Here is a 25,705-nt window from a genome sequence, read left to right on the forward strand (position 1 = left end):
CGTTGGAATTCGCCTGTTGACGAGGCATTTGGCTACCTTAAGAGAGTCATAGTTACTCCTGCCACTTGCTCCTCGTTTTACCACAGTCGCATCTACAAGCTTACTCTGGCTAGTTCACCAGAAGCGATACGCCAATATTTGTTGATCTTAAGACTTTCACAGTACTCCTGCCGGGAGCTCCTCGAGTTTCCCGTTGGAATTCGCCTTTTGACGAGTTATTTGGCAACCGTAAGAGAGTCATAGTTACTCCTGCCACTTGCTCCCCATTTTACCACAGTCGCATCTACAAGCTTACTCTGGCCAGTTCACCAGAAGCGATACGCCATTATTTGTTGACCTTAAGACTTTCACAGTACTCCTGCCGGGAGCTCCTCGAGTTTGCCGTTGGAATTCGCCTGTTGACGAGGCATTTGGCTACCTTAAGAGAGTCATAGTTACTCCTGCCACTTGCTCCTCGTTTTACCACAGTCGCATCTACAAGCTTACTCTGGCCAGTTCACCAGAGCGATACGCCATTATTTGTTGACCTTAAGACTTTCACAGTACTCCTTCCGGGAGCTCCTCGGGTTTGCCGATGTAATTCGCCTTTTGACGAGTTATTTGGCAACCCTAAGAGAGTCATAGTTACTCCTGCCACTTGCTCCCCATTTTACCACAGTCGCATCTACAAGCTTACTCTGGCCAGTTCACCAGAAGCGATACGCCATTATTTGTTGACCTTAAGACTTTCACAGTACTCCTGCCGGGAGCTCCTCGAGTTTGCCGTTGGAATTCGCCTGTTGACGAGGCATTTGGCTACCTTAAGAGAGTCATAGTTACTCCTGCCACTTGCTCCTCGTTTTACCACAGTCGCATCTACAAGCTTACTCTGGCCAGTTCACCAGAGCGATACGCCATTATTTGTTGACCTTAAGACTTTCACAGTACTCCTTCCGGGAGCTCCTCGGGTTTGCCGATGTAATTCGCCTTTTGACGAGTTATTTGGCAACCCTAAGAGAGTCATAGTTACTCCTGCCACTTGCTCCCCATTTTACCACAGTCGCATCTACAAGCTTACTCTGGCCAGTTCACCAGAAGCGATACGCCATTATTTGTTGACCTTAAGACTTTCACAGTACTCCTGCCGGGAGCTCCTCGAGTTTGCCGTTGGAATTCGCCTGTTGACGAGGCATTTGGCTACCTTAAGAGAGTCATAGTTACTCCTGCCACTTGCTCCTCGTTTTACCACAGTCGCATCTACAAGCTTACTCTGGCCAGTTCACCAGAGCGATACGCCATTATTTGTTGACCTTAAGACTTTCACAGTACTCCTTCCGGGAGCTCCTCGGGTTTGCCGATGTAATTCGCCTTTTGACGAGTCATTTGGCAACCCTAAGAGAGTCATAGTTACTCCTGCCACTTGCTCCCCATTTTACCACAGTCACATCTACAAGCTTACTCTTTCTAGTTCACCAGAAGCGATACGCCATTATTTGTTGGCCTTAAGGCTTTCACAGTACTCCTTCCGGGAGCTCCTCGAGTTTGCCGTTGGAATTCGCCTGTTGACGAGGCATTTGGCTACCTTAAGAGAGTCATAGTTACTCCTGCCACTTGCTCCTCGTTTTACCACAGTCGCATCTACAAGCTTACTCTGGCTAGTTCACCAGAAGCGATACGCCATTATTTGTTGTCCTTAAGACTTTCACAGTACTTCTGCCGGGAGCTCCTCGAGTTTGCCGTTGGAATTCTCCTGTTGACGAGTCATTTGGCTACCTTAAGAGAGTCATAGTTACTCCTGCCACTTGCTCCCCATTTTACCACAGTCACATCTACAAGCTTACTCTGGCTAGTTCACCAGAAGCGATACGCCATTATTTGTTGACCTTAAGACTTTCACAGTACTCCTGCTGGGAGCTCCTCGAGTTTGCCGTTGGAATTCGCCTGTTGACGAGGCATTTGGCTACCTTAAGAGAGTCATAGTTACTCCTGCCACTTGCTCCTCGTTTTACCACAGTCGCATCTACAAGCTTACTCTGGCTAGTTCACCAGAAGCGATACGCCATTATTTGTTGATCTTAAGACTTTCACAGTACTCCTTCCGGGAGCTCCTCGAGTTTGCCGTTGGAATTCGCCTTTTGACGAGTCATTTGGCAACCTTAAGGGAGTCATAGTTACTCCTGCCACTTGCTCCCCATTTTACCACAGTCACATCTACAAGCTTACTATGGCTAGTTCACCAGAAGCGATACGCCATTATTTGTTGACCTTAAGACTTTCACAGTACTCCTGCTGGGAGCTCCTCGAGTTTGCCGTTGGAATTCGCCTGTTGACGAGGCATTTGGCTACCTTAAGAGAGTCATAGTTACTCCTGCCACTTGCTCCTCGTTTTACCACAGTCGCATCTACAAGCTTACTCTGGCTAGTTCACCAGAAGCGATACGCCATTATTTGTTGTCCTTAAGACTTTCACAGTACTCCTGCCGGGAGCTCCTCGAGTTTGCCGTTGGAATTCGCCTGTTGACGAGGCATTTGGCTACCTTAAGAGAGTCATAGTTACTCCTGCCACTTGCTCCTCGTTTTACCACAGTCGCATCTACAAGCTTACTCTGGCCAGTTCACCAGAAGCGATACGCCATTATTTGTTGACCTTAAGACTTTCACAGTACTCCTGCCGGGAGCTCCTCGAGTTTGCCGTTGGAATTCGCCTGTTGACGAGGCATTTGGCTACCTTAAGAGAGTCATAGTTACTCCTGCCACTTGCTCCTCGTTTTACCACAGTCGCATCTACAAGCTTACTCTGGCTAGTTCACCAGAAGCGATACGCCAATATTTGTTGATCTTAAGACTTTCACAGTACTCCTGCCGGGAGCTCCTCGAGTTTCCCGTTGGAATTCGCCTTTTGACGAGTTATTTGGCAACCGTAAGAGAGTCATAGTTACTCCTGCCACTTGCTCCCCATTTTACCACAGTCGCATCTACAAGCTTACTCTGGCCAGTTCACCAGAAGCGATACGCCATTATTTGTTGACCTTAAGACTTTCACAGTACTCCTGCCGGGAGCTCCTCGAGTTTGCCGTTGGAATTCGCCTGTTGACGAGGCATTTGGCTACCTTAAGAGAGTCATAGTTACTCCTGCCACTTGCTCCTCGTTTTACCACAGTCGCATCTACAAGCTTACTCTGGCCAGTTCACCAGAGCGATACGCCATTATTTGTTGACCTTAAGACTTTCACAGTACTCCTTCCGGGAGCTCCTCGGGTTTGCCGATGTAATTCGCCTTTTGACGAGTCATTTGGCAACCCTAAGAGAGTCATAGTTACTCCTGCCACTTGCTCCCCATTTTACCACAGTCACATCTACAAGCTTACTCTGGCTAGTTCACCAGAAGCGATACGCCATTATTTGTTGTCCTTAAGACTTTCACAGTACTCCTGCCGGGAGCTCCTCGAGTTTGCCGTTGGAATTCTCCTGTTGACGAGGCATTTGGCTACCTTAAGAGAGTCATAGTTACTCCTGCCACTTGCTCCTCGTTTTACCACAGTCGCATCTACAAGCTTACTCTGGCTAGTTCACCAGAAGCGATACGCCATTATTTGTTGTCCTTAAGACTTTCACAGTACTCCTGCCGGGAGCTCCTCGAGTTTGCCGTTGGAATTCGCCTGTTGACGAGGCATTTGGCTACCTTAAGAGAGTCATAGTTACTCCTGCCACTTGCTCCTCGTTTTACCACAGTCGCATCTACAAGCTTACTCTGGCTAGTTCACCAGAAGCGATACGCCATTATTTGTTGACCTTAAGACTTTCACAGTACTCCTGCCGGGAGCTCCTCGAGTTTGCCGTTGGAATTCGCCTGTTGACGAGGCATTTGGCTACCTTAAGAGAGTCATAGTTACTCCTGCCACTTGCTCCTCGTTTTACCACAGTCGCATCTACAAGCTTACTCTGGCCAGTTCACCAGAGCGATACGCCATTATTTGCTGACCTTAAGACTTTCACAGTACTCCTTCCGGGAGCTCCTCGGGTTTGCCGATGTAATTCGCCTTTTGACGAGTCATTTGGCAACCCTAAGAGAGTCATAGTTACTCCTGCCACTTGCTCCCCATTTTACCACAGTCACATCTACAAGCTTACTCTGGCTAGTTCACCAGAAGCGATACGCCATTATTTGTTGACCTTAAGGCTTTCACAGTACTCCTTCCGGGAGCTCCTCGAGTTTGCCGTTGGAATTCGCCTGTTGACGAGGCATTTGGCTACCTTAAGAGAGTCATAGTTACTCCTGCCACTTGCTCCTCGTTTTACCACAGTCGCATCTACAAGCTTACTCTGGCTAGTTCACCAGAAGCGATACGCCATTATTTGTTGTCCTTAAGACTTTCACAGTACTTCTGCCGGGAGCTCCTCGAGTTTGCCGTTGGAATTCTCCTGTTGACGAGTCATTTGGCTACCTTAAGAGAGTCATAGTTACTCCTGCCACTTGCTCCCCATTTTACCACAGTCACATCTACAAGCTTACTCTGGCTAGTTCACCAGAAGCGATACGCCATTATTTGTTGACCTTAAGACTTTCACAGTACTCCTGCTGGGAGCTCCTCGAGTTTGCCGTTGGAATTCGCCTGTTGACGAGGCATTTGGCTACCTTAAGAGAGTCATAGTTACTCCTGCCACTTGCTCCTCGTTTTACCACAGTCGCATCTACAAGCTTACTCTGGCTAGTTCACCAGAAGCGATACGCCATTATTTGTTGATCTTAAGACTTTCACAGTACTCCTTCCGGGAGCTCCTCGAGTTTGCCGTTGGAATTCGCCTTTTGACGAGTCATTTGGCAACCTTAAGGGAGTCATAGTTACTCCTGCCACTTGCTCCCCATTTTACCACAGTCACATCTACAAGCTTACTATGGCTAGTTCACCAGAAGCGATACGCCATTATTTGTTGACCTTAAGACTTTCACAGTACTCCTGCTGGGAGCTCCTCGAGTTTGCCGTTGGAATTCGCCTGTTGACGAGGCATTTGGCTACCTTAAGAGAGTCATAGTTACTCCTGCCACTTGCTCCTCGTTTTACCACAGTCGCATCTACAAGCTTACTCTGGCTAGTTCACCAGAAGCGATACGCCATTATTTGTTGTCCTTAAGACTTTCACAGTACTCCTGCCGGGAGCTCCTCGAGTTTGCCGTTGGAATTCGCCTGTTGACGAGGCATTTGGCTACCTTAAGAGAGTCATAGTTACTCCTGCCACTTGCTCCTCGTTTTACCACAGTCGCATCTACAAGCTTACTCTGGCCAGTTCACCAGAAGCGATACGCCATTATTTGTTGACCTTAAGACTTTCACAGTACTCCTGCCGGGAGCTCCTCGAGTTTGCCGTTGGAATTCGCCTGTTGACGAGGCATTTGGCTACCTTAAGAGAGTCATAGTTACTCCTGCCACTTGCTCCTCGTTTTACCACAGTCGCATCTACAAGCTTACTCTGGCTAGTTCACCAGAAGCGATACGCCAATATTTGTTGATCTTAAGACTTTCACAGTACTCCTGCCGGGAGCTCCTCGAGTTTCCCGTTGGAATTCGCCTTTTGACGAGTTATTTGGCAACCGTAAGAGAGTCATAGTTACTCCTGCCACTTGCTCCCCATTTTACCACAGTCGCATCTACAAGCTTACTCTGGCCAGTTCACCAGAAGCGATACGCCATTATTTGTTGACCTTAAGACTTTCACAGTACTCCTGCCGGGAGCTCCTCGAGTTTGCCGTTGGAATTCGCCTGTTGACGAGGCATTTGGCTACCTTAAGAGAGTCATAGTTACTCCTGCCACTTGCTCCTCGTTTTACCACAGTCGCATCTACAAGCTTACTCTGGCCAGTTCACCAGAGCGATACGCCATTATTTGTTGACCTTAAGACTTTCACAGTACTCCTTCCGGGAGCTCCTCGGGTTTGCCGATGTAATTCGCCTTTTGACGAGTCATTTGGCAACCCTAAGAGAGTCATAGTTACTCCTGCCACTTGCTCCCCATTTTACCACAGTCACATCTACAAGCTTACTCTGGCTAGTTCACCAGAAGCGATACGCCATTATTTGTTGTCCTTAAGACTTTCACAGTACTCCTGCCGGGAGCTCCTCGAGTTTGCCGTTGGAATTCTCCTGTTGACGAGGCATTTGGCTACCTTAAGAGAGTCATAGTTACTCCTGCCACTTGCTCCTCGTTTTACCACAGTCGCATCTACAAGCTTACTCTGGCTAGTTCACCAGAAGCGATACGCCATTATTTGTTGTCCTTAAGACTTTCACAGTACTCCTGCCGGGAGCTCCTCGAGTTTGCCGTTGGAATTCGCCTGTTGACGAGGCATTTGGCTACCTTAAGAGAGTCATAGTTACTCCTGCCACTTGCTCCTCGTTTTACCACAGTCGCATCTACAAGCTTACTCTGGCTAGTTCACCAGAAGCGATACGCCATTATTTGTTGATCTTAAGACTTTCACAGTACTCCTTCCGGGAGCTCCTCGAGTTTGCCGTTGGAATTCGCCTTTTGACGAGTCATTTGGCAACCTTAAGGGAGTCATAGTTACTCCTGCCTCTTGCTCCCCATTTTACCACAGTCACATCTACAAGCTTACTCTGGCTAGTTCACCAGAAGCGATACGCCATTATTTGTTGACCTTAAGACTTTCACAGTACTCCTGCTGGGAGCTCCTCGAGTTTGCCGTTGGAATTCGCCTGTTGACGAGGCATTTGGCTACCTTAAGAGAGTCATAGTTACTCCTGCCACTTGCTCCTCGTTTTACCACAGTCGCATCTACAAGCTTACTCTGGCTAGTTCACCAGAAGCGATACGCCATTATTTGTTGTCCTTAAGACTTTCACAGTACTTCTGCCGGGAGCTCCTCGAGTTTGCCGTTGGAATTCTCCTGTTGACGAGGCATTTGGCTACCTTAAGAGAGTCATAGTTACTCCTGCCACTTGCTCCCCATTTTACCACAGTCACATCTACAAGCTTACTCTGGCTAGTTCACCAGAAGCGATACGCCATTATTTGTTGACCTTAAGACTTTCACAGTACTCCTGCTGGGAGCTCCTCGAGTTTGCCGTTGGAATTCGCCTGTTGACGAGGCATTTGGCTACCTTAAGAGAGTCATAGTTACTCCTGCCACTTGCTCCTCGTTTTACCACAGTCGCATCTACAAGCTTACTCTGGCTAGTTCACCAGAAGCGATACGCCATTATTTGTTGATCTTAAGACTTTCACAGTACTCCTTCCGGGAGCTCCTCGAGTTTGCCGTTGGAATTCGCCTTTTGACGAGTCATTTGGCAACCTTAAGGGAGTCATAGTTACTCCTGCCACTTGCTCCCCATTTTACCACAGTCACATCTACAAGCTTACTCTGGCTAGTTCACCAGAAGCGATACGCCATTATTTGTTGACCTTAAGACTTTCACAGTACTCCTGCTGGGAGCTCCTCGAGTTTGCCGTTGGAATTCGCCTGTTGACGAGGCATTTGGCTACCTTAAGAGAGTCATAGTTACTCCTGCCACTTGCTCCTCGTTTTACCACAGTCGCATCTACAAGCTTACTCTGGCTAGTTCACCAGAAGCGATACGCCATTATTTGTTGTCCTTAAGACTTTCACAGTACTCCTGCCGGGAGCTCCTCGAGTTTGCCGTTGGAATTCGCCTGTTGACGAGGCATTTGGCTACCTTAAGAGAGTCATAGTTACTCCTGCCACTTGCTCCTCGTTTTACCACAGTCGCATCTACAAGCTTACTCTGGCCAGTTCACCAGAAGCGATACGCCATTATTTGTTGACCTTAAGACTTTCACAGTACTCCTGCCGGGAGCTCCTCGAGTTTGCCGTTGGAATTCGCCTGTTGACGAGGCATTTGGCTACCTTAAGAGAGTCATAGTTACTCCTGCCACTTGCTCCTCGTTTTACCACAGTCGCATCTACAAGCTTACTCTGGCTAGTTCACCAGAAGCGATACGCCAATATTTGTTGATCTTAAGACTTTCACAGTACTCCTGCCGGGAGCTCCTCGAGTTTCCCGTTGGAATTCGCCTTTTGACGAGTTATTTGGCAACCGTAAGAGAGTCATAGTTACTCCTGCCACTTGCTCCCCATTTTACCACAGTCGCATCTACAAGCTTACTCTGGCCAGTTCACCAGAAGCGATACGCCATTATTTGTTGACCTTAAGACTTTCACAGTACTCCTGCCGGGAGCTCCTCGAGTTTGCCGTTGGAATTCGCCTGTTGACGAGGCATTTGGCTACCTTAAGAGAGTCATAGTTACTCCTGCCACTTGCTCCTCGTTTTACCACAGTCGCATCTACAAGCTTACTCTGGCCAGTTCACCAGAGCGATACGCCATTATTTGTTGACCTTAAGACTTTCACAGTACTCCTTCCGGGAGCTCCTCGGGTTTGCCGATGTAATTCGCCTTTTGACGAGTTATTTGGCAACCCTAAGAGAGTCATAGTTACTCCTGCCACTTGCTCCCCATTTTACCACAGTCGCATCTACAAGCTTACTCTGGCCAGTTCACCAGAAGCGATACGCCATTATTTGTTGACCTTAAGACTTTCACAGTACTCCTGCCGGGAGCTCCTCGAGTTTGCCGTTGGAATTCGCCTGTTGACGAGGCATTTGGCTACCTTAAGAGAGTCATAGTTACTCCTGCCACTTGCTCCTCGTTTTACCACAGTCGCATCTACAAGCTTACTCTGGCCAGTTCACCAGAGCGATACGCCATTATTTGTTGACCTTAAGACTTTCACAGTACTCCTTCCGGGAGCTCCTCGGGTTTGCCGATGTAATTCGCCTTTTGACGAGTCATTTGGCAACCCTAAGAGAGTCATAGTTACTCCTGCCACTTGCTCCCCATTTTACCACAGTCACATCTACAAGCTTACTCTGGCTAGTTCACCAGAAGCGATACGCCATTATTTGTTGACCTTAAGACTTTCACAGTACTCCTGCTGGGAGCTCCTCGAGTTTGCCGTTGGAATTCACCTGTTGACGAGGCATTTGGCTACCTTAAGAGAGTCATAGTTACTCCTGCCACTTGCTCCTCGTTTTACCACAGTCGCATCTACAAGCTTACTCTGGCTAGTTCACCAGAAGCGATACGCCATTATTTGTTGTCCTTAAGACTTTCACAGTACTCCTGCCGGGAGCTCCTCGAGTTTGCCGTTGGAATTCGCCTGTTGACGAGGCATTTGGCTACCTTAAGAGAGTCATAGTTACTCCTGCCACTTGCTCCTCGTTTTACCACAGTCGCATCTACAAGCTTACTCTGGCCAGTTCACCAGAAGCGATACGCCATTATTTGTTGACCTTAAGACTTTCACAGTACTCCTGCCGGGAGCTCCTCGAGTTTGCCGTTGGAATTCGCCTGTTGACGAGGCATTTGGCTACCTTAAGAGAGTCATAGTTACTCCTGCCACTTGCTCCTCGTTTTACCACAGTCGCATCTACAAGCTTACTCTGGCTAGTTCACCAGAAGCGATACGCCAATATTTGTTGATCTTAAGACTTTCACAGTACTCCTGCCGGGAGCTCCTCGAGTTTCCCGTTGGAATTCGCCTTTTGACGAGTTATTTGGCAACCGTAAGAGAGTCATAGTTACTCCTGCCACTTGCTCCCCATTTTACCACAGTCGCATCTACAAGCTTACTCTGGCCAGTTCACCAGAAGCGATACGCCATTATTTGTTGACCTTAAGACTTTCACAGTACTCCTGCCGGGAGCTCCTCGAGTTTGCCGTTGGAATTCGCCTGTTGACGAGGCATTTGGCTACCTTAAGAGAGTCATAGTTACTCCTGCCACTTGCTCCTCGTTTTACCACAGTCGCATCTACAAGCTTACTCTGGCCAGTTCACCAGAGCGATACGCCATTATTTGTTGACCTTAAGACTTTCACAGTACTCCTTCCGGGAGCTCCTCGGGTTTGCCGATGTAATTCGCCTTTTGACGAGTCATTTGGCAACCCTAAGAGAGTCATAGTTACTCCTGCCACTTGCTCCCCATTTTACCACAGTCACATCTACAAGCTTACTCTGGCTAGTTCACCAGAAGCGATACGCCATTATTTGTTGTCCTTAAGACTTTCACAGTACTCCTGCCGGGAGCTCCTCGAGTTTGCCGTTGGAATTCTCCTGTTGACGAGGCATTTGGCTACCTTAAGAGAGTCATAGTTACTCCTGCCACTTGCTCCTCGTTTTACCACAGTCGCATCTACAAGCTTACTCTGGCTAGTTCACCAGAAGCGATACGCCATTATTTGTTGTCCTTAAGACTTTCACAGTACTTCTGCCGGGAGCTCCTCGAGTTTGCCGTTGGAATTCTCCTGTTGACGAGGCATTTGGCTACCTTAAGAGAGTCATAGTTACTCCTGCCACTTGCTCCCCATTTTACCACAGTCACATCTACAAGCTTACTCTGGCTAGTTCACCAGAAGCGATACGCCATTATTTGTTGACCTTAAGACTTTCACAGTACTCCTGCTGGGAGCTCCTCGAGTTTGCCGTTGGAATTCGCCTGTTGACGAGGCATTTGGCTACCTTAAGAGAGTCATAGTTACTCCTGCCACTTGCTCCTCGTTTTACCACAGTCGCATCTACAAGCTTACTCCGGCTAGTTCACCAGAAGCGATACGCCATTATTTGTTGATCTTAAGACTTTCACAGTACTCCTTCCGGGAGCTCCTCGAGTTTGCCGTTGGAATTCGCCTTTTGACGAGTCATTTGGCAACCTTAAGGGAGTCATAGTTACTCCTGCCACTTGCTCCCCATTTTACCACAGTCACATCTACAAGCTTACTATGGCTAGTTCACCAGAAGCGATACGCCATTATTTGTTGACCTTAAGACTTTCACAGTACTCCTGCTGGGAGCTCCTCGAGTTTGCCGTTGGAATTCACCTGTTGACGAGGCATTTGGCTACCTTAAGAGAGTCATAGTTACTCCTGCCACTTGCTCCTCGTTTTACCACAGTCGCATCTACAAGCTTACTCTGGCTAGTTCACCAGAAGCGATACGCCATTATTTGTTGTCCTTAAGACTTTCACAGTACTCCTGCCGGGAGCTCCTCGAGTTTGCCGTTGGAATTCGCCTGTTGACGAGGCATTTGGCTACCTTAAGAGAGTCATAGTTACTCCTGCCACTTGCTCCTCGTTTTACCACAGTCGCATCTACAAGCTTACTCTGGCCAGTTCACCAGAAGCGATACGCCATTATTTGTTGACCTTAAGACTTTCACAGTACTCCTGCCGGGAGCTCCTCGAGTTTGCCGTTGGAATTCGCCTGTTGACGAGGCATTTGGCTACCTTAAGAGAGTCATAGTTACTCCTGCCACTTGCTCCTCGTTTTACCACAGTCGCATCTACAAGCTTACTCTGGCTAGTTCACCAGAAGCGATACGCCAATATTTGTTGATCTTAAGACTTTCACAGTACTCCTGCCGGGAGCTCCTCGAGTTTCCCGTTGGAATTCGCCTTTTGACGAGTTATTTGGCAACCGTAAGAGAGTCATAGTTACTCCTGCCACTTGCTCCCCATTTTACCACAGTCGCATCTACAAGCTTACTCTGGCCAGTTCACCAGAAGCGATACGCCATTATTTGTTGACCTTAAGACTTTCACAGTACTCCTGCCGGGAGCTCCTCGAGTTTGCCGTTGGAATTCGCCTGTTGACGAGGCATTTGGCTACCTTAAGAGAGTCATAGTTACTCCTGCCACTTGCTCCTCGTTTTACCACAGTCGCATCTACAAGCTTACTCTGGCCAGTTCACCAGAGCGATACGCCATTATTTGTTGACCTTAAGACTTTCACAGTACTCCTTCCGGGAGCTCCTCGGGTTTGCCGATGTAATTCGCCTTTTGACGAGTCATTTGGCAACCCTAAGAGAGTCATAGTTACTCCTGCCACTTGCTCCCCATTTTACCACAGTCACATCTACAAGCTTACTCTGGCCAGTTCACCAGAAGCGATACGCCATTATTTGTTGACCTTAAGACTTTCACAGTACTCCTTCCGGGAGCTCCTCGAGTTTGCCGTTGGAATTCGCCTGTTGACGAGGCATTTGGCTACCTTAAGAGAGTCATAGTTACTCCTGCCACTTGCTCCTCGTTTTACCACAGTCGCATCTACAAGCTTACTCTGGCCAGTTCACCAGAGCGATACGCCATTATTTGTTGACCTTAAGACTTTCACAGTACTCCTTCCGGGAGCTCCTCGGGTTTGCCGATGTAATTCGCCTTTTGACGAGTCATTTGGCAACCCTAAGAGAGTCATAGTTACTCCTGCCACTTGCTCCCCATTTTACCACAGTCACATCTACAAGCTTACTCTGGCTAGTTCACCAGAAGCGATACGCCATTATTTGTTGTCCTTAAGACTTTCACAGTACTCCTGCCGGGAGCTCCTCGAGTTTGCCGTTGGAATTCTCCTGTTGACGAGGCATTTGGCTACCTTAAGAGAGTCATAGTTACTCCTGCCACTTGCTCCTCGTTTTACCACAGTCGCATCTACAAGCTTACTCTGGCTAGTTCACCAGAAGCGATACGCCATTATTTGTTGTCCTTAAGACTTTCACAGTACTTCTGCCGGGAGCTCCTCGAGTTTGCCGTTGGAATTCTCCTGTTGACGAGGCATTTGGCTACCTTAAGAGAGTCATAGTTACTCCTGCCACTTGCTCCCCATTTTACCACAGTCACATCTACAAGCTTACTCTGGCTAGTTCACCAGAAGCGATACGCCATTATTTGTTGACCTTAAGACTTTCACAGTACTCCTGCTGGGAGCTCCTCGAGTTTGCCGTTGGAATTCGCCTGTTGACGAGGCATTTGGCTACCTTAAGAGAGTCATAGTTACTCCTGCCACTTGCTCCTCGTTTTACCACAGTCGCATCTACAAGCTTACTCTGGCTAGTTCACCAGAAGCGATACGCCATTATTTGTTGATCTTAAGACTTTCACAGTACTCCTTCCGGGAGCTCCTCGAGTTTGCCGTTGGAATTCGCCTTTTGACGAGTCATTTGGCAACCTTAAGGGAGTCATAGTTACTCCTGCCACTTGCTCCCCATTTTACCACAGTCACATCTACAAGCTTACTATGGCTAGTTCACCAGAAGCGATACGCCATTATTTGTTGACCTTAAGACTTTCACAGTACTCCTGCTGGGAGCTCCTCGAGTTTGCCGTTGGAATTCACCTGTTGACGAGGCATTTGGCTACCTTAAGAGAGTCATAGTTACTCCTGCCACTTGCTCCTCGTTTTACCACAGTCGCATCTACAAGCTTACTCTGGCTAGTTCACCAGAAGCGATACGCCATTATTTGTTGTCCTTAAGACTTTCACAGTACTCCTGCCGGGAGCTCCTCGAGTTTGCCGTTGGAATTCGCCTGTTGACGAGGCATTTGGCTACCTTAAGAGAGTCATAGTTACTCCTGCCACTTGCTCCCCATTTTACCACAGTCACATCTACAAGCTTACTCTGGCTAGTTCACCAGAAGCGATACGCCATTATTTGTTGACCTTAAGACTTTCACAGTACTCCTGCCGGGAGCTCCTCGAGTTTGCCGTTGGAATTCGCCTGTTGACGAGGCATTTGGCTACCTTAAGAGAGTCATAGTTACTCCTGCCACTTGCTCCTCGTTTTACCACAGTCGCATCTACAAGCTTACTCTGGCCAGTTCACCAGAGCGATACGCCATTATTTGTTGACCTTAAGACTTTCACAGTACTCCTTCCGGGAGCTCCTCGGGTTTGCCGATGTAATTCGCCTTTTGACGAGTTATTTGGCAACCCTAAGAGAGTCATAGTTACTCCTGCCACTTGCTCCCCATTTTACCACAGTCGCATCTACAAGCTTACTCTGGCCAGTTCACCAGAAGCGATACGCCATTATTTGTTGACCTTAAGACTTTCACAGTACTCCTGCCGGGAGCTCCTCGAGTTTGCCGTTGGAATTCGCCTGTTGACGAGGCATTTGGCTACCTTAAGAGAGTCATAGTTACTCCTGCCACTTGCTCCTCGTTTTACCACAGTCGCATCTACAAGCTTACTCTGGCCAGTTCACCAGAGCGATACGCCATTATTTGTTGACCTTAAGACTTTCACAGTACTCCTTCCGGGAGCTCCTCGGGTTTGCCGATGTAATTCGCCTTTTGACGAGTCATTTGGCAACCCTAAGAGAGTCATAGTTACTCCTGCCACTTGCTCCCCATTTTACCACAGTCACATCTACAAGCTTACTCTGGCTAGTTCACCAGAAGCGATACGCCATTATTTGTTGACCTTAAGACTTTCACAGTACTCCTGCTGGGAGCTCCTCGAGTTTGCCGTTGGAATTCACCTGTTGACGAGGCATTTGGCTACCTTAAGAGAGTCATAGTTACTCCTGCCACTTGCTCCTCGTTTTACCACAGTCGCATCTACAAGCTTACTCTGGCTAGTTCACCAGAAGCGATACGCCATTATTTGTTGTCCTTAAGACTTTCACAGTACTCCTGCCGGGAGCTCCTCGAGTTTGCCGTTGGAATTCGCCTGTTGACGAGGCATTTGGCTACCTTAAGAGAGTCATAGTTACTCCTGCCACTTGCTCCTCGTTTTACCACAGTCGCATCTACAAGCTTACTCTGGCCAGTTCACCAGAAGCGATACGCCATTATTTGTTGACCTTAAGACTTTCACAGTACTCCTGCCGGGAGCTCCTCGAGTTTGCCGTTGGAATTCGCCTGTTGACGAGGCATTTGGCTACCTTAAGAGAGTCATAGTTACTCCTGCCACTTGCTCCTCGTTTTACCACAGTCGCATCTACAAGCTTACTCTGGCTAGTTCACCAGAAGCGATACGCCAATATTTGTTGATCTTAAGACTTTCACAGTACTCCTGCCGGGAGCTCCTCGAGTTTCCCGTTGGAATTCGCCTTTTGACGAGTTATTTGGCAACCGTAAGAGAGTCATAGTTACTCCTGCCACTTGCTCCCCATTTTACCACAGTCGCATCTACAAGCTTACTCTGGCCAGTTCACCAGAAGCGATACGCCATTATTTGTTGACCTTAAGACTTTCACAGTACTCCTGCCGGGAGCTCCTCGAGTTTGCCGTTGGAATTCGCCTGTTGACGAGGCATTTGGCTACCTTAAGAGAGTCATAGTTACTCCTGCCACTTGCTCCTCGTTTTACCACAGTCGCATCTACAAGCTTACTCTGGCCAGTTCACCAGAGCGATACGCCATTATTTGTTGACCTTAAGACTTTCACAGTACTCCTTCCGGGAGCTCCTCGGGTTTGCCGATGTAATTCGCCTTTTGACGAGTCATTTGGCAACCCTAAGAGAGTCATAGTTACTCCTGCCACTTGCTCCCCATTTTACCACAGTCACATCTACAAGCTTACTCTGGCTAGTTCACCAGAAGCGATACGCCATTATTTGTTGTCCTTAAGACTTTCACAGTACTCCTGCCGGGAGCTCCTCGAGTTTGCCGTTGGAATTCTCCTGTTGACGAGGCATTTGGCTACCTTAAGAGAGTCATAGTTACTCCTGCCACTTGCTCCTCGTTTTACCACAGTCGCATCTACAAGCTTACTCTGGCTAGTTCACCAGAAGCGATACGCCATTATTTGTTGTCCTTAAGACTTTCACAGTACTTCTGCCGGGAGCTCCTCGAGTTTGCCGTTGGAATTCTCCTGTTGACGAGGCATTTGGCTACCTTAAGAGAGTCATAGTTACTCCTGCCACTTGCTCCCCATTTTACCACAGTCACATCTACAAGCTTACTCTGGCTAGTTCACCAGAAGCGATACGCCATTATTTGTTGACCTTAAGACTTTCACAGTACTCCTGCTGGGAGCTCCTCGAGTTTGCCGTTGGAATTCGCCTGTTGACGAGGCATTTGGCTACCTTAAGAGAGTCATAGTTACTCCTGCCACTTGCTCCTCGTTTTACCACAGTCGCATCTACAAGCTTACTCTGGCTAGTTCACCAGAAGCGATACGCCATTATTTGTTGATCTTAAGACTTTCACAGTACTCCTTCCGGGAGCTCCTCGAGTTTGCCGTTGGAATTCGCCTTTTGACGAGTCATTTGGCAACCTTAAGGGAGTCATAGTTACTCCTGCCACTTGCTCCCCATTTTACCACAGTCACATCTACAAGCTTACTATGGCTAGTTCACCAGAAGCGATACGCCATTATTTGTTGACCTTAAGACTTTCACAGTACTCCTGCTGGGAGCTCCTCGAGTTTGCCGTTGGAATTCACCTGTTGACGAGGCATTTGGCTACCTTAAGAGAGTCATAGTTACTCCTGCCACTTGCTCCTCGTTTTACCACAGTCGCATCTACAAGCTTACTCTGGCTAGTTCACCAGAAGCGATACGCCATTATTTGTTGTCCTTAAGACTTTCACAGTACTCCTGCCGGGAGCTCCTCGAGTTTGCCGTTGGAATTCGCCTGTTGACGAGGCATTTGGCTACCTTAAGAGAGTCATAGTTACTCCTGCCACTTGCTCCTCGTTTTACCACAGTCGCATCTACAAGCTTACTCTGGCCAGTTCACCAGAAGCGATACGCCATTATTTGTTGACCTTAAGACTTTCACAGTACTCCTGCCGGGAGCTCCTCGAGTTTGCCGTTGGAATTCGCCTGTTGACGAGGCATTTGGCTACCTTAAGAGAGTCATAGTTACTCCTGCCACTTGCTCCTCGTTTTACCACAGTCGCATCTACAAGCTTACTCTGGCTAGTTCACCAGAAGCGATACGCCAATATTTGTTGATCTTAAGACTTTCACAGTACTCCTGCCGGGAGCTCCTCGAGTTTCCCGTTGGAATTCGCCTTTTGACGAGTTATTTGGCAACCGTAAGAGAGTCATAGTTACTCCTGCCACTTGCTCCCCATTTTACCACAGTCGCATCTACAAGCTTACTCTGGCCAGTTCACCAGAAGCGATACGCCATTATTTGTTGACCTTAAGACTTTCACAGTACTCCTGCCGGGAGCTCCTCGAGTTTGCCGTTGGAATTCGCCTGTTGACGAGGCATTTGGCTACCTTAAGAGAGTCATAGTTACTCCTGCCACTTGCTCCTCGTTTTACCACAGTCGCATCTACAAGCTTACTCTGGCCAGTTCACCAGAGCGATACGCCATTATTTGTTGACCTTAAGACTTTCACAGTACTCCTTCCGGGAGCTCCTCGGGTTTGCCGATGTAATTCGCCTTTTGACGAGTCATTTGGCAACCCTAAGAGAGTCATAGTTACTCCTGCCACTTGCTCCCCATTTTACCACAGTCACATCTACAAGCTTACTCTGGCCAGTTCACCAGAAGCGATACGCCATTATTTGTTGACCTTAAGACTTTCACAGTACTCCTTCCGGGAGCTCCTCGAGTTTGCCGTTGGAATTCGCCTGTTGACGAGGCATTTGGCTACCTTAAGAGAGTCATAGTTACTCCTGCCACTTGCTCCTCGTTTTACCACAGTCGCATCTACAAGCTTACTCTGGCCAGTTCACCAGAGCGATACGCCATTATTTGTTGACCTTAAGACTTTCACAGTACTCCTTCCGGGAGCTCCTCGGGTTTGCCGATGTAATTCGCCTTTTGACGAGTCATTTGGCAACCCTAAGAGAGTCATAGTTACTCCTGCCACTTGCTCCCCATTTTACCACAGTCACATCTACAAGCTTACTCTGGCTAGTTCACCAGAAGCGATACGCCATTATTTGTTGTCCTTAAGACTTTCACAGTACTCCTGCCGGGAGCTCCTCGAGTTTGCCGTTGGAATTCTCCTGTTGACGAGGCATTTGGCTACCTTAAGAGAGTCATAGTTACTCCTGCCACTTGCTCCTCGTTTTACCACAGTCGCATCTACAAGCTTACTCTGGCTAGTTCACCAGAAGCGATACGCCATTATTTGTTGTCCTTAAGACTTTCACAGTACTTCTGCCGGGAGCTCCTCGAGTTTGCCGTTGGAATTCTCCTGTTGACGAGGCATTTGGCTACCTTAAGAGAGTCATAGTTACTCCTGCCACTTGCTCCCCATTTTACCACAGTCACATCTACAAGCTTACTCTGGCTAGTTCACCAGAAGCGATACGCCATTATTTGTTGACCTTAAGACTTTCACAGTACTCCTGCTGGGAGCTCCTCGAGTTTGCCGTTGGAATTCGCCTGTTGACGAGGCATTTGGCTACCTTAAGAGAGTCATAGTTACTCCTGCCACTTGCTCCTCGTTTTACCACAGTCGCATCTACAAGCTTACTCTGGCTAGTTCACCAGAAGCGATACGCCATTATTTGTTGATCTTAAGACTTTCACAGTACTCCTTCCGGGAGCTCCTCGAGTTTGCCGTTGGAATTCGCCTTTTGACGAGTCATTTGGCAACCTTAAGGGAGTCATAGTTACTCCTGCCACTTGCTCCCCATTTTACCACAGTCACATCTACAAGCTTACTATGGCTAGTTCACCAGAAGCGAAACGCCATTATTTGTTGACCTTAAGACTTTCACAGTACTCCTGCTGGGAGCTCCTCGAGTTTGCCGTTGGAATTCACCTGTTGACGAGGCATTTGGCTACCTTAAGAGAGTCATAGTTACTCCTGCCACTTGCTCCTCGTTTTACCACAGTCGCATCTACAAGCTTACTCTGGCTAGTTCACCAGAAGCGATACGCCATTATTTGTTGTCCTTAAGACTTTCACAGTACTCCTGCCGGGAGCTCCTCGAGTTTGCCGTTGGAATTCGCCTGTTGACGAGGCATTTGGCTACCTTAAGAGAGTCATAGTTACTCCTGCCACTTGCTCCTCGTTTTACCACAGTCGCATCTACAAGCTTACTCTGGCCAGTTCACCAGAAGCGATACGCCATTATTTGTTGACCTTAAGACTTTCACAGTACTCCTGCCGGGAGCTCCTCGAGTTTGCCGTTGGAATTCGCCTGTTGACGAGGCATTTGGCTACCTTAAGAGAGTCATAGTTACTCCTGCCACTTGCTCCTCGTTTTACCACAGTCGCATCTACAAGCTTACTCTGGCTAGTTCACCAGAAGCGATACGCCAATATTTGTTGATCTTAAGACTTTCACAGTACTCCTGCCGGGAGCTCCTCGAGTTTCCCGTTGGAATTCGCCTTTTGACGAGTTATTTGGCAACCGTAAGAGAGTCATAGTTACTCCTGCCACTTGCTCCCCATTTTACCACAGTCGCATCTACAAGCTTACTCTGGCCAGTTCACCAGAAGCGATACGCCATTATTTGTTGACCTTAAGACTTTCACAGTACTCCTGCCGGGAGCTCCTCGAGTTTGCCGTTGGAATTCGCCTGTTGACGAGGCATTTGGCTACCTTAAGAGAGTCATAGTTACTCCTGCCACTTGCTCCTCGTTTTACCACAGTCGCATCTACAAGCTTACTCTGGCCAGTTCACCAGAGCGATACGCCATTATTTGTTGACCTTAAGACTTTCACAGTACTCCTTCCGGGAGCTCCTCGGGTTTGCCGATGTAATTCGCCTTTTGACGAGTCATTTGGCAACCCTAAGAGAGTCATAGTTACTCCTGCCACTTGCTCCCCATTTTACCACAGTCACATCTACAAGCTTACTCTGGCTAGTTCACCAGAAGCTATACGCCATTATTTGTTGTCCTTAAGACTTTCACAGTACTCCTGCCGGGAGCTCCTCGAGTTTGCCGTTGGAATTCTCCTGTTGACGAGGCATTTGGCTACCTTAAGAGAGTCATAGTTACTCCTGCCACTTGCTCCTCGTTTTACCACAGTCGCATCTACAAGCTTACTCTGGCTAGTTCACCAGAAGCGATACGCCATTATTTGTTGACCTTAAGACTTTCACAGTACTCCTGCCGGGAGCTCCTCGAGTTTGCCGTTGGAATTCGCCTGTTGACGAGGCATTTGGCTACCTTAAGAGAGTCATAGTTACTCCTGCCACTTGCTCCTCGTTTTACCACAGTCGCATCTACAAGCTTACTCTGGCCAGTTCACCAGAAGCGATACGCCATTATTTGTTGACCTTAAGACTTTCACAGTACTCCTGCCGGGAGCTCCTCGAGTTTGCCGTTGGAATTCGCCTGTTGACGAGGCATTTGGCTACCTTAAGAGAGTCATAGTTACTCCTGCCACTTGCTCCTCGTTTTACCACAGTCGCATCTACAAGCTTACTCTGGCTAGTTCACCAGAAGCGATACGCCAATATTTGTTGATCTTAAGACTTTCACAGTACTCCTGCCGGGAGCTCCTCGAGTTTCCCGTTGGAATTCGCCTTTTGACGAGTTATTTGGCAACCGTAAGAGAGTCATAGTTACTCCTGCCACTTGCTCCCCATTTTACCACAGTCGCATCTACAAGCTTACTCTGGCCAGTTCACCAGAAGCGATACGCCATTATTTGTTGACCTTAAGACTTTCACAGTACTCCTGCCGGGAGCTCCTCGAGTTTGCCGTTGGAATTCGCCTGTTGACGAGGCATTTGGCTACCTTAAGAGAGTCATAGTTACTCCTGCCACTTGCTCCTCGTTTTACCACAGTCGCATCTACAAGCTTACTCTGGCCAGTTCACCAGAGCGATACGCCATTATTTGTTGACCTTAAGACTTTCACAGTACTCCTTCCGGGAGCTCCTCGGGTTTGCCGATGTAATTCGCCTTTTGACGAGTCATTTGGCAACCCTAAGAGAGTCATAGTTACTCCTGCCACTTGCTCCCCATTTTACCACAGTCACATCTACAAGCTTACTCTGGCTAGTTCACCAGAAGCGATACGCCATTATTTGTTGTCCTTAAGACTTTCACAGTACTCCTGCCGGGAGCTCCTCGAGTTTGCCGTTGGAATTCTCCTGTTGACGAGGCATTTGGCTACCTTAAGAGAGTCATAGTTACTCCTGCCACTTGCTCCTCGTTTTACCACAGTCGCATCTACAAGCTTACTCTGGCTAGTTCACCAGAAGCGATACGCCATTATTTGTTGATCTTAAGACTTTCACAGTACTCCTTCCGGGAGCTCCTCGAGTTTGCCGTTGGAATTCGCCTGTTGACGAGGCATTTGGCTACCTTAAGAGAGTCATAGTTACTCCTGCCACTTGCTCCTCGTTTTACCACAGTCGCATCTACAAGCTTACTCTGGCTAGTTCACCAGAAGCGATACGCCAATATTTGTTGATCTTAAGACTTTCACAGTACTCCTGCCGGGAGCTCCTCGAGTTTCCCGTTGGAATTCGCCTTTTGACGAGTTATTTGGCAACCGTAAGAGAGTCATAGTTACTCCTGCCACTTGCTCCCCATTTTACCACAGTCGCATCTACAAGCTTACTCTGGCCAGTTCACCAGAAGCGATACGCCATTATTTGTTGACCTTAAGACTTTCACAGTACTCCTGCCGGGAGCTCCTCGAGTTTGCCGTTGGAATTCGCCTGTTGACGAGGCATTTGGCTACCTTAAGAGAGTCATAGTTACTCCTGCCACTTGCTCCTCGTTTTACCACAGTCGCATCTACAAGCTTACTCTGGCCAGTTCACCAGAGCGATACGCCATTATTTGTTGACCTTAAGACTTTCACAGTACTCCTTCCGGGAGCTCCTCGGGTTTGCCGATGTAATTCGCCTTTTGACGAGTTATTTGGCAACCCTAAGAGAGTCATAGTTACTCCTGCCACTTGCTCCCCATTTTACCACAGTCGCATCTACAAGCTTACTCTGGCCAGTTCACCAGAAGCGATACGCCATTATTTGTTGACCTTAAGACTTTCACAGTACTCCTGCCGGGAGCTCCTCGAGTTTGCCGTTGGAATTCGCCTGTTGACGAGGCATTTGGCTACCTTAAGAGAGTCATAGTTACTCCTGCCACTTGCTCCTCGTTTTACCACAGTCGCATCTACAAGCTTACTCTGGCCAGTTCACCAGAGCGATACGCCATTATTTGTTGACCTTAAGACTTTCACAGTACTCCTTCCGGGAGCTCCTCGGGTTTGCCGATGTAATTCGCCTTTTGACGAGTTATTTGGCAACCCTAAGAGAGTCATAGTTACTCCTGCCACTTGCTCCCCATTTTACCACAGTCGCATCTACAAGCTTACTCTGGCCAGTTCACCAGAAGCGATACGCCATTATTTGTTGACCTTAAGACTTTCACAGTACTCCTGCCGGGAGCTCCTCGAGTTTGCCGTTGGAATTCGCCTGTTGACGAGGCATTTGGCTACCTTAAGAGAGTCATAGTTACTCCTGCCACTTGCTCCTCGTTTTACCACAGTCGCATCTACAAGCTTACTCTGGCCAGTTCACCAGAGCGATACGCCATTATTTGTTGACCTTAAGACTTTCACAGTACTCCTTCCGGGAGCTCCTCGGGTTTGCCGATGTAATTCGCCTTTTGACGAGTCATTTGGCAACCCTAAGAGAGTCATAGTTACTCCTGCCACTTGCTCCCCATTTTACCACAGTCACATCTACAAGCTTACTCTGGCTAGTTCACCAGAAGCGATACGCCATTATTTGTTGACCTTAAGGCTTTCACAGTACTCCTTCCGGGAGCTCCTCGAGTTTGCCGTTGGAATTCGCCTGTTGACGAGGCATTTGGCTACCTTAAGAGAGTCATAGTCACTCCTGCCACTTGCTCCTCGTTTTACCACAGTCGCATCTACAAGCTTACTCTGGCTAGTTCACCAGAAGCGATACGCCATTATTTGTTGTCCTTAAGACTTTCACAGTACTCCTGCCGGGAGCTCCTCGAGTTTGCCGTTGGAATTCGCCTGTTGACGAGGCATTTGGCTACCTTAAGAGAGTCATAGTTACTCCTGCCACTTGCTCCTCGTTTTACCACAGTCGCATCTACAAGCTTACTCTGGCCAGTTCACCAGAAGCGATACGCCATTATTTGTTGACCTTAAGACTTTCACAGTACTCCTGCCGGGAGCTCCTCGAGTTTGCCGTTGGAATTCGCCTGTTGACGAGGCATTTGGCTACCTTAAGAGAGTCATAGTTACTCCTGCCACTTGCTCCTCGTTTTACCACAGTCGCATCTACAAGCTTACTCTGGCTAGTTCACCAGAAGCGGTACGCCAATATTTGTTGATCTTAAGACTTTCACAGTACTCCTGCCGGGAGCTCCTCGAGTTTCCCGTTGGAATTCGCCTTTTGACGAGTTATTTGGCAACCGTAAGAGAGTCATAGTTACTCCTGCCACTTGCTCCCCATTTTACCACAGTCGCATCTACAAGCTTACTCTGGCCAGTTCACCAGAAGCGATACGCCATTATTTGTTGACCTTAAGACTTTCACAGTACTCCTGCCGGGAGCTCCTCGAGTTTGCCGTTGGAATTCGCCTGTTGACGAGGCATTTGGCTACCTTAAGAGAGTCATAGTTACTCCTGCCACTTGCTCCTCGTTTTACCACAGTCGCATCTACAAGCTTACTCTGGCCAGTTCACCAGAGCGATACGCCATTATTTGTTGACCTTAAGACTTTCACAGTACTCCTTCCGGGAGCTCCTCGGGTTTGCCGATGTAATTCGCCTTTTGACGAGTCATTTGGCAACCCTAAGAGAGTCATAGTTACTCCTGCCACTTGCTCCCCATTTTACCACAGTCACATCTACAAGCTTACTCTGGCTAGTTCACCAGAAGCGATACGCCATTATTTGTTGTCCTTAAGACTTTCACAGTACTCCTGCCGGGAGCTCCTCGAGTTTGCCGTTGGAATTCTCCTGTTGACGAGGCATTTGGCTACCTTAAGAGAGTCATAGTTACTCCTGCCACTTGCTCCTCGTTTTACCACAGTCGCATCTACAAGCTTACTCTGGCTAGTTCACCAGAAGCGATACGCCATTATTTGTTGATCTTAAGACTTTCACAGTACTCCTTCCGGGAGCTCCTCGAGTTTGCCGTTGGAATTCGCCTGTTGACGAGGCATTTGGCTACCTTAAGAGAGTCATAGTTACTCCTGCCACTTGCTCCTCGTTTTACCACAGTCGCATCTACAAGCTTACTCTGGCTAGTTCACCAGAAGCGATACGCCAATATTTGTTGATCTTAAGACTTTCACAGTACTCCTCCCGGGAGCTCCTCGAGTTTCCCGTTGGAATTCGCCTTTTGACGAGTTATTTGGCAACCGTAAGAGAGTCATAGTTACTCCTGCCACTTGCTCCCCATTTTACCACAGTCGCATCTACAAGCTTACTCTGGCCAGTTCACCAGAGCGATACGCCATTATTTGTTGTCCTTAAGACTTTCACAGTACTCCTGCCGGGAGCTCCTCGAGTTTGCCGTTGGAATTCGCCTGTTGACGAGGCATTTGGCTACCTTAAGAGAGTCATAGTTACTCCTGCCACTTGCTCCTCGTTTTACCACAGTCGCATCTACAAGCTTACTCTGGCCAGTTCACCAGAAGCGATACGCCATTATTTGTTGACCTTAAGACTTTCACAGTACTCCTGCCGGGAGCTCCTCGAGTTTGCCGTTGGAATTCGCCTGTTGACGAGGCATTTGGCTACCTTAAGAGAGTCATAGTTACTCCTGCCACTTGCTCCCCATTTTACCACAGTCGCATCTACAAGCTTACTCTGGCCAGTTCACCAGAAGCGATACGCCATTATTTGTTGACCTTAAGACTTTCACAGTACTCCTGCCGGGAGCTCCTCGAGTTTGCCGTTGGAATTCGCCTGTTGACGAGGCATTTGGCTACCTTAAGAGAGTCATAGTTACTCCTGCCACTTGCTCCTCGTTTTACCACAGTCGCATCTACAAGCTTACTCTGGCCAGTTCACCAGAGCGATACGCCATTATTTGTTGACCTTAAGACTTTCACAGTACTCCTTCCGGGAGCTCCTCGGGTTTGCCGATGTAATTCGCCTTTTGACGAGTCATTTGGCAACCCTAAGAGAGTCATAGTTACTCCTGCCACTTGCTCCCCATTTTACCACAGTCACATCTACAAGCTTACTCTGGCTAGTTCACCAGAAGCGATACGCCATTATTTGTTGACCTTAAGGCTTTCACAGTACTCCTTCCGGGAGCTCCTCGAGTTTGCCGTTGGAATTCGCCTGTTGACGAGGCATTTGGCTACCTTAAGAGAGTCATAGTCACTCCTGCCACTTGCTCCTCGTTTTACCACAGTCGCATCTACAAGCTTACTCTGGCTAGTTCACCAGAAGCGATACGCCATTATTTGTTGTCCTTAAGACTTTCACAGTACTTCTGCCGGGAGCTCCTCGAGTTTGCCGTTGGAATTCTCCTGTTGACGAGGCATTTGGCTACCTTAAGAGAGTCATAGTTACTCCTGCCACTTGCTCCCCATTTTACCACAGTCACATCTACAAGCTTACTCTGGCTAGTTCACCAGAAGCGATACGCCATTATTTGTTGACATTAAGACTTTCACAGTACTCCTGCTGGGAGCTCCTCGAGTTTGCCGTTGGAATTCGCCTGTTGACGAGGCATTTGGCTACCTTAAGAGAGTCATAGTTACTCCTGCCACTTGCTCCTCGTTTTACCACAGTCGCATCTACAAGCTTACTCTGGCCAGTTCACCAGAGCGATACGCCATTATTTGTTGACCTTAAGACTTTCACAGTACTCCTTCCGGGAGCTCCTCGGGTTTGCCGATGTAATTCGCCTTTTGACGAGTCATTTGGCAACCCTAAGAGAGTCATAGTTACTCCTGCCACTTGCTCCCCATTTTACCACAGTCACATCTACAAGCTTACTCTGGCTAGTTCACCAGAAGCGATACGCCATT

This window comes from Schistocerca nitens, chromosome 6, assembly GCF_023898315.1.
Source record: "Schistocerca nitens isolate TAMUIC-IGC-003100 chromosome 6, iqSchNite1.1, whole genome shotgun sequence".
Lineage (NCBI taxonomy): Eukaryota > Metazoa > Arthropoda > Insecta > Orthoptera > Acrididae > Schistocerca > Schistocerca nitens.